Below are 10,609 nucleotides of genomic sequence, written 5' to 3'. Positions count from 1 at the left end.
CCTTTTCTGTAAAAGATGTGGAAATAGTTAAGGTTAAGCCCCTCCCCAATATGACCTCCTCTCCAAAATGTACAGCATAGTGAACACTACTTACCTGCTTTTAAGTATTTGTTTGTAAATATAACTATATCATAATTTCAAGTAAAATATTATCACAAAACAAATAAAGTAAATTCTATTTAATTATAGGGAGATTGCGACATTAGTCCCTGGGTGTATTATAGTGTTACCAGAATTTCTATAGATTTTGTCGACACATATGCTCCTCCACATCCTCAAGAGCAGCATGTTTGTTGCATATGTGTATAATAACATCAGGCTCCACATAACCTAATAAGAACAGGCCCAGGGTGAACAGGTGACCTCGGTCTTTGTTCGGCGTGAACCTCTGGCCTCGGATGCATGTAAGTCAGTTCATAATAGATCTGTATAATAGATAATAGATCATAATAGAGCATAATAGATCTGTAACTGAGTTTCCTCATATTTGATACCCTGTCAATCTAATTTGAACCTAAATGATTGTATTGTAACTCACTCCTGTTATTTTCAAAAACACAGCACCGTGTGTACTAGTCCTAAAGAAAGCAGGAGATGGGTGCTCTTCAACCTCGAAAAGAAAAGTCCTCTTGCTGTTGGGGTTGCTTTCATCCCGGCCTCAGGTTACTGTGGCAATAAGCGGGAGGGCTGAGGACAGGCTGGCAGGATGAGTAACTTCATTCATCGTCTCCCCACCCATAATTCCCCATGTTCACGTCACTTCCATCCCGTGTGGCATATCTCCTGCCACTCACTGCCTCTGCGTCTCGCATTCCGCAGCCGTGTCATCATCATCCGCCGTGTCAGATCGCCCCACCAGATGCTACCGCTGCAACATGGAAGCAAACAGCCATGTACTCAGGCCATCGGCTTCTATAATAAACTAATCACATTGTATCAACATGGACTGGGTGTAAGCTTTCCACATGCCTCAAACATTTTCATGGACAGGACGCATGTTTGACTGCAGCACTGCAGAAAAAAAATTAATAAACTCCCTTCTGGGTGAGATGATTGGCATGTATAGAAACAAATTCATTATTTTGTATAAATAATCTGGGCCCCTGTGTAGTAATTTCACTGCTTATTTTTCTTTTCCAAGCTGATCTTAATTTTGGGGCCAGACCAGAGAATTTTGTTGTAAACCACCAAGACTAAAAGACCCCAATTTCATTCTCTTTGAAGAGGCAAGGAGGTCTGTAAGGTCCTGGAAGATCCACAGTTATTCGACAGAAGCCGTTTTTCCGCCAGGCCAGAGCTTAGCTTGAAAGAAGGGAGAGATTTCTGAGGTTGAAACTTCCAGACACTGTCGAGATTTCCCAGCGTCTTGTAGCTTACGTCCCTAACCTTATATAGAAGTCCAGATCACTTTGTTTTTTTTCTGACCATTTGCTGTCCTTTACGCCTTGGATGAAACCTGAGCCTAAGTTTATTACTACACGCCACAGGAAACCTGGGCTCCTTAACTGTATAGTGGACAATTGAATTTGAAGACACAAAGCCAACCTACATCTCCCACCCTCCTACCAGCACCCTTTAGTCAAATAAAGCTCTCTCCAGGGAAATCGCAGCCAGGTCATGCAAACACAAAATACTTTCATTTCATTCTGGTTGTGTGTCTTCCGTGATCCACTTTGTTGCAGGAGTTCCTTTCAATCAGATTATATGGAATAACAGAGACATGACAGTTGTTTTGTAACCACATAGCTTACAAGAGTCATTTAGCGGGTTCAAGTACAGGTATGTCTGTCCGTTCAATGGCCTGACAGAATTCGTGGTTTGATCTTATGTTACCTAAGGCTATAGCGATCATAATTAAGCAGGTCTTTGGGTGGAGATCTGCCAGTTCACTCCTCCTGGGGAGTACACCACATTTTAGCAGCTTTGTTATACTGAGGAGAAAAAAACCTGCAAAAAACAAAACATTAAGAAACTACCAGTTATGAAAAAATTTACATTTTAATTGAAATATTTTGAAGTTACATTTGATAAGCGTTAGCAATCTCCACAAATTTGATTCACAATACATGTTTTTTGACTAGCACATTTAATTCTTTTTAATTCAATTTTATTTTATTTATGGGTGGGGTGGCTGTAGCTCAGGTGGCAGAGCAGGTCAGCCACTAATCAGAAGGTTGGTGGTTCGATCCCAGGCTGCCTCCTGGCTGCATGCCAAATATCCTTGGGCAAGATACTAACCCCATGTTTGCCTACTGGTGGTGGTCAGAGGGCCTGGTGGCGCCTATGTCCGGCAGCCTCGCCTCTGTCAGTGTGCCCCAGGGCAGCTGTGGCTACAACGTAGCTTGCCATCGCCAATGTGTGAATGGGTGAATGACTGAATGTAGTGTAAAGCACTTTGGGGTCCTATGGACTAGAAAAGCGCTATACAAATGCAGGCCATTTACCATTTTTATATAGTGCCAAATCATAACAACAGTCACCTCAAAGCGCTTTATATTGTAAGGTAGATATTACAATAATACATACAGAGAAAACAATCATATAAACCCCTATGAGCAAGCGCTTTGGAGACAGTGGGAAAAAAACCCTCCCCTTTAACAGGAAGACAACTCCAGCAGAACCAGGGCGGCAGATGGCTGCCTCTCCCTGGCAGATTTCTCACAGTCACAGTTGCATATCAGACAGAATGCAGGTTTAAGAAACTTCTGCATTGGCTTAATTTTTTGAACCTGACAACTAGGGGTGTGAGGTTTAGCACTGTTGCCTCACAGCAAAAAGTCTTGGATTTGACTCCACTATTTGGCCGGGGCCTTTCTGTGTAGAGTCTGCATGCTCTCCCCGTGTCTGTGTGGGTTCTCTCTTGGTACTGTGCTTCCTTCCACAGACATGTGGTTAGTGGGTGATTCTAAATGGCCTGTAAGTGTAAATGGTTATCTTTCTCTGTGTTAGCCCTGCATCAGATTGATGACCCGTCCAGTGTGTACTCCCCTCTTACCCTATGGTAGATTTACACCAGCTAGTGGGCCTGATATGTTATTTCCAACACTACAGTTTTTCTGGACACTTCTAGAGTTGTTTTGCATGATTCACAGTTCAAATTAATCCTTATAGGAACTAAAAACCCTTTTAAGCTCAATTCTATGTTACTTTGAGCCAACTTTCTTTGGATTGATTGTGTGAGGTGAGCATATACTAAAGGTTCTGCTTCTGGATTTTGACTTCTAGTGAGTTCTATAACTTATAGATGCAATTTTTATTTTCTTTTGAGCACACATTTCTGTTGCCTATTCTACTGCCAAGAAGCCATATTTGGTTTTCACTCACGTTTGATGAATTTCATCTTGTGTTTCAGCTTTAGGTGGCTGTGAATTTCTTGGAATTTGGAAAGGAACTGTTTTTGATTGTTTGTTTCAGATGTCAGATGAAACCGACACCTTCAGATGCCATAGACTTGGTAACCAGATGTGCATACATGTGGACATTCCTGTATGCCTGCCTGCAATATCTTTGTGGCTGTGTTGGTGTGTGAGCGTAGTGAGGTATAAAGGAAGCTGTAGTGCTAGATTGGCTACTTCGGGATCCCCCAGTTGCAATATGGCTCATGTTATTACCCGCTGAGCTCCAGCTTGTGTTAACGCAGAGCAGTACCGTCTGCATGTCTTGCTTTACATCAGCTTTCACAAACACTGTGCCCAGAGCAGGTTGTAATAAAAAAACAGACCCCCCACCAGCACCACACCCTACTAATACCTTGTGCCTCCCCTGGGGCTGTGAACTGATATTGTAACAACAGTGTGTATGGGATTGGTGGAGGGGTAGCCTCTTGCTTCCCCACAGCTATAACCTTGACTTCTTCACAGGGCTCAGAGCAACTCCCAAATTCACTTATGGAGATGGATTTCTGGGCTCGTTTTCCCAGGAGGCAGCAGTCCTGCACTCAGATATTTACATTCATCCAATCAAGTGTCAGACAGTAGCACGTATATATATTTCATTGAGCTCATGAGCTGCCAGCCATTACCACCTCCACTGTGTGGAGATCAAAGTCTGACTCCTTTATTTCACTTTCTCGCTGAATGGTATGAGAATAGGGATACACCTCTCAGGCATGTATGAAGCTACTGCCAACAGCTAGTTAGCTTAAAATGTAAACATAGGTATATCATAAACGTCAGCCTAGAACTGGAAGCAGGGGGCAAACAGCTTGCCCGGCTCCAAAGGTAACACAATCCTACCAGCATATTTAGAGTTCACTAATAAACACTTGCCAGACTAGCTGTTTCCACTCAAAATACTAAGGTAAAAATGTGCAGAAGCACTCCTTATCTAACTCTTGGCAACAAAGCAGATGAGCACATTTACCAAAGTATCCATATACCCCTTCAAATCAGACAATGTGCCATTCAGACACATTTTTGCTTCAGTAGCCTATTAACTGACAGATCTGTCTCCCTAAATACAAACCAAACAGGCCATTAGGCTTTAATTCAATATTTTACTGGTCTTCATTCTAACATTGCTCAGCCAAGCTATTTCAGCTGCAAGGAACCTGACAGTTATCATATTTACCTTCTGTCATGGCAACGCTGACAAGAAGCGTTTAAGCTAATGCTGGTTGTGGCCTGGTACCACGAATGCACTGGGTGAAAAAAAAAAAGCTGTGAGGTAAGACTTTGTGCACATTCTGCTGCAGTGTAAATACAACCTCATTTCTGAATGTCCCTTCTTTGTAATGCCGACTCAGGGAAGTATCTCCTATCTGTCTTTTCACAATCACTAACAAGAAGCCCATAAAAATCACAGCCAGACTGTTCCGAATAAAAGCGATACTGTCTGTGACCATATATGTCCCGTAGCAGTGGTCCCGTGGCCATCTGCACCCAAAAATTATAATAAGCATTATAAGCATGTTGATTGAACTCGGAAAGAAGAATTGTTACAGAGTGTCCTCTGTAGCAGTGAAAGGATCATATTTTCCAAAGGCCTCAGGAGGTCTTGTACAGTCCTTGCCAAATGGTGCTAAAGTCACGCAGCAGGCTATAAAGCGCTACTGTACACAGTAACTGAGGTCTCCTTAGAGGCAGATGAACCACAGCTGAAGATAGAAACCATGCAGATGTCCACTTAAGAAACTGGTCTTGGTTTTGAAACGTCTACCTTGGCTACCGCTGGATTTCCAATGAGTCAGGTTGGTCCAAGATTTTAGAATAACTTTGATTGCTTTCCCCCCATGAATTCAGACTTCTGTCCTGGAATACTGTGTACATTGGGTTTATGCAGTCTAAATAGTGATTAGTCCATGTAGGTCTTCTTTTTTTGTTTAACCAAACAACAGTATTTGTGAGAAAAGAAAAAAAAATCAGGCTTTTAACCCTCAGGTGATTGTACGTGGCCCTCATTCATTGGGGTCATTTATGACATCTGTTTTCTTTTACTGTAAATAGACAAAACAAATTGCAATACAATCAATTCAATTCAATTCAATTCAAAGCCTATAATATTAAAATGCATCTATTCCTTTACCCTGCACAACTTTCAGTTCATGTAAGAAAATCAAAGAAGGTGGAAAGTTGAAAACATCTTTTATGATTAAAAATATCACAACAGCAACTATAAATGTAAGACTGGAGTCATGAATGAACCCACTTTGTTACTTAAATAGCTAATTGTGATCTCTACATATGGTTTGTGATATAAATAATAGTCTTTTGGATGATTCCTAAAAAATAAGAATAGCACAAATATACAAGCAGTGTTAAGTATGTTTAAACACATAAACAGGGTTTATAAATTACGGTGTTACGGTTAATGTTTTAGTTGCTAAACACCAGCAACCGTCTCTACAGTCTCCAATTAAAGATAGCAAGTCACACATCACCAGAAGATTAAAAGAATCATTCAGTTTTAAACACAAATAAAAGATTCTTTTAAGAAATATCAACACTGAACTGGAAGTCTTAGCTCTGCTTTTTAAATGTACTAGATAGCTTAAACATTATTAATAATAAGAAGTAATCAAAAAAGTAATGATAAGTAAGTCCATGGCGTATCAAACAACAGCCAAGGAACACAGATGCATTTCTATATGTTATCCCTGCATAAACATAGAAAAACAATGCTAATGGGCTTATCTATAGCCAGAAGTCACATGCTCACATTTTTTGGACTAGGCTAGATATCTGATAAATGTCAGCAGTCTGCTTAAGCAGAACGGTTGTTTGTAACCTGACTTCATCAAACTGATGAAATTCTGAATCCAGACAGCTTCTCTGTGCAATTTCATGCCTAACATGTGTACACATTTATCTGAGTAGGGGGAGAAAACAAAGGGGATCCATAACTAACATCTGGAAGAATGAGCTCCTGCATTGGCCGAGTGTGCCCACTCAATTCCAGATTTATGGTAACATTACAGCTTTGGCTCCGGGTATGTGCTTGAGCAATGTGAAGCCTATTTATTTGCTGGCCTTCGAAACTGCCTGCCACACTCATGCAGTTTGCCAGGTCTGCTGCCTCACACACTGTCGCTATGTCTCTCCTCCAACCTCCCAGAATGTTTAAAAATCACAATATGTTCTTATAAAATGGTAAAATATGTTTTAGCATCTGTGTTTAAGACCTTTTAAATACCACTCTGATTGTTCTGTAATGCCATCGTTTTAAAATACAAACCCAATTCCAATGGGATGCTGTGTAAAACCGAAATAAAAAACAGAATGCAATGATTTTGCAAATCTCATAAACCCATATTTTGTTCTCAACAGAACATAGTAAACATGTCAGATGCTTAAACTAAGCTTTTTACTATTTTTTGAAAAGTATTAGCTCATTTTGAATTTGATGACAGTAACAAAAAAGTTGTGATGAGGCGATCAAAAGGCTGGAAAAGTAACTAAAGTACTAAAAAGAAAAAGCTGGAAGAACATTTTGCAGCTACTAGGTTAACTGGCGACAGGTCAGTAACATGATTGGGTATAAAAAGAGCATCTTAGTGAGCCAGAGTTTCTCAGATGTAAAAAACTGCATCAACAAATTGTGGAACAATTTCAGAACGATGCTGTTAAAAATGAAATTCTGAAGACTTTGAAACTGTTGTCATCTACAGTACATAATATCAGCCAAAGACTCTGAGAATCTGCACAAAGGATAAGACTGAAAAACGATAATTGATGACTGTGATCTTTGGTAAATGGTAAATGGGCTGGTTCTTATATAGACCTTTTACTCTTTCTGAGCACTCAAAGCGCTGTACACAACTTGTATATTCACCCATTCACACCCATTTGCACAAGCACATTTTTCTAAGTGCTTTCTAAGTAACATTCACACACACATTCATACTTCGATGGATGCATCGGAGAGCAATTTGGGGTTAGTATCTTGCCCAAGGTGGTCAGACGAATTGAAATTTGAAGTTATTTTTGGACACTGCATCCTCCAGACAGAAGAGCTTATATATATTTTTCTTCAGGGAAAGCCTTGCATATTTCAGCAAGACAATGCTAAACCACATACTGCAGCTATTGCAATAGCATGGTTTTGTGGTAGAAGACTCCAGTGCTGAACTAGCCTGCGTGCAAAATTTGGCATATCATGAAATGAAAAATTTAACTATCCTCTATCAGAGAACAGTGGGACAACACTCCTCTCCCAAAAGAACAGAAACTGCTCTTTTGGGAGAGAAATGACTGTTGGTAAAAAACAGAGCAGATGTTTCCCTGTCCCAACTTTTTAGAGAAAAGCTGTTATCAAATTTAAAATGAGCCAATATTTTTTTTCTTAAATCATCCATCTTCTCAGTTTAAACATTTGATATATGTTCTATGATCCATTGTGATTAAAATATAAGATTATGAGATTTGCAAATCATTGGATTTGATTATTTACACTTATGGGCACAATATCCCAACTTTTTTGGAATTGGGTTTGTATGTTTCACTAGATCAGGACTGTGTGGGATTTCTTTCAATGTGACCACAAAGATGAGACCCACAACCAACACCCCCCCCGGCAGACCTGACTGAATCCTGCTCAGTCTATCAACAATGTATTTTTGTGTTCCCAAACACAGAAAGTGTTAACGTGACAGGACCTTCCAGTCTCTCTCCAGGCCTCACTTGCTGCCAAACCACATTCCTCCAGCAGCTGCCATTTCTTACATCTGCTGCATTGACGTGGTTACACTTGACTGTAGTAAGGAATTTATTTAGATTTTCTATGATGAAATATTACACAGAGACACCAGGCCGTGCTCTCCTCTATGTCTTATTTGTGATCCCCCAGTTGTCATTATGTTACGGGTGGTTGTGGCTTCTGTTTTACTCTGGAGTGAAACAACATAAGTCAACGTAAGCCTTTATGAGTATTTTGTACATTTATTATCACTAAACGAGTCTTTTTGTTATTTTTTATACAGCAACTTGTGGTTAAAAAACTTGTAAAAATGCTTTTGAATTCTAATTATGCTCACAATAATCATACATAAAGAGTAAACAAAAAAACAAAAAATGCCATCAACAACCTAAAAATATCAGTTAATGGTACATCCAGTGGATCAGTGGCAAAAAATGACTGTAATGTTTTGGCCAGTATAAAACACTAGCACCTCAAGATGAGATCATTTTATCCCAGATTTATAATGAACGTCAATGCATAAGTATAAAAATCCCCATCTAACTTAAATGATGAGCTGGTGTTGTGTCCACACATAACAGACAACTTGTGTCTTAAAGTGTATCTTTAGACACTTTGTTACTAGCAGCTGCCATTAAACATATAATTTATTCCTATTTCTTCAGCAGACTCTGTGAAAAATACCACAGATACACACGGGCCCAATTATTCAGCATGACAATCATCCCAAAGACACGGTCATATCGGTAAAAGAATACCTGGATAGAAGAAGACACAATGAAACAGTATCAGTCGTAGATTGGCCTCACCAGAGCCTCAACATTGTTAAAGGCTGTACTGAGAATTTCAGGCTTGTTAGAATTGCACAAACCCTCTGTGCAAACTCTATATACTGTATTTTCATGTATGTTTGTATGCTTAATAGCACCTGTTTCCTGTTTTTCTACCAAAATATAAAGACATTAGTGTGGCTCAAGACTTTTCGACATTACCTTACAACAGAATGTATTTATTAACTATATCTAAGCAAAAATAAAAAGAGAGAGAGAGAGAGAGAGAGAAAAGTTAAAGTTGTGTGCCCATCTGAGTAAAAAATCCAAGAACTCCTTTTTTTTTTACATGTGGAAAGTGGGACCATGATGCACCCACCTCAATGAGGCACTCTGTGTACAAATTGCAAACCTTGCAAGATTCCACTTTCCTCAACTGCTCAATACATCAGGCTAAAACCCACATTTCAGTGCCTGGCTGAGGTTTTACCCCACATGGAATGGGGAGCCATATCAGCATTGGAGGGCAAAGTGGCTGCTGGTGACACCACAGAATGCGAAAACAACAATCATGCAATCATGGCTTATCGTGCCGCCATGAGTGTTATTTTTGAATTATGCTGCCTCGCTAACTGGCAACACCCAAAGTTCATTCAAAGGAACCGAAATAAGACTTAAATGAAAGGTTTCTTCCTGCGGAACAATAAGGCCTGTTTGTAATGAAAGTTATGAAACCTCATGACCATGTCCTTTGCCTGTACACCAAATTTTCTAACTCTTCCATGTTCCAATACGACTGCTATATTAAGGCCTAGAAAAAAGTTGTTTTCGACAGTAGCTGACACTGTTTTAGGTGACATGACATTGACAGTGCCTTTGATAAGACAGCGATAATTGTGCTATTGTGTCCTTAACTACAGTAGCTGAATTTAGACTAGTCTAACCTTAACCTTAAACCTTGATTGATGTCAGGTTGTCATAACACACACACAAAATAATGGCAGCTTTGCATTAAAAAGTACACAGCTGAACAAATGACACTTAAAGCTGGGGTAGGCATCACTGGGGAAACATGCAGTAATAACCTTTCAGCAAACTGTGATTAAAGTTGTCTGAGAGGAAATTTGACTTGTGCACCTCCTGTGGGATCTGGTTTCAGGCTTCAGAAAAAGTGTCCACATTGGCAGTGGGATGTGGTGGATGAATGGGTTAAACAGAGCAGTTTTACTAAAGAAAGTGGAGTTCCTGTCATTTGTAAAGCCAAATGTCTATGTAGTGTTTGGCGTTACTATTTATAGGGTGTTTCTATGCACATGCTGGTCTGGTTGGAGGGGTTAGACGGGAGAGAGAACTTTTTTTTTATTCTAATCTCTCCCCTTTGCCAATTTTGACTCCCAGGCTGGGAACCAGTGTCCTAGCATTTAGACTGCTGATCATAATGGTGCTAATCTATGGAGCAGCAGATCTAGAAAATCGTGTTTGTTAGTAACGCATTGTGAAAGTAAGTACAAACTTGGGGCGAACATTGAGTCCTGAGGCATTTCAAATCCTTCCACGGTTCCCCTTTGGATCTGAAACGAGATGCATTGTACTTTGATGAGGCTGGATGCTGGAAGGCCAGCAGCAAGTTTGGAGTTCGTCAATTCCAAAACAATGACTGTGAATAATCTCAAGTCCAACTCAAAAGAGAAACTGAGTTCAAAACA

The sequence above is a fragment of the Astatotilapia calliptera genome, chromosome 9 (genome assembly GCF_900246225.1).
Source record: "Astatotilapia calliptera chromosome 9, fAstCal1.2, whole genome shotgun sequence".
Lineage (NCBI taxonomy): Eukaryota > Metazoa > Chordata > Actinopteri > Cichliformes > Cichlidae > Astatotilapia > Astatotilapia calliptera.
The sequence above is the reverse complement of the archived record's forward strand: the minus strand, read 5'-3'. Positions refer to the sequence as shown.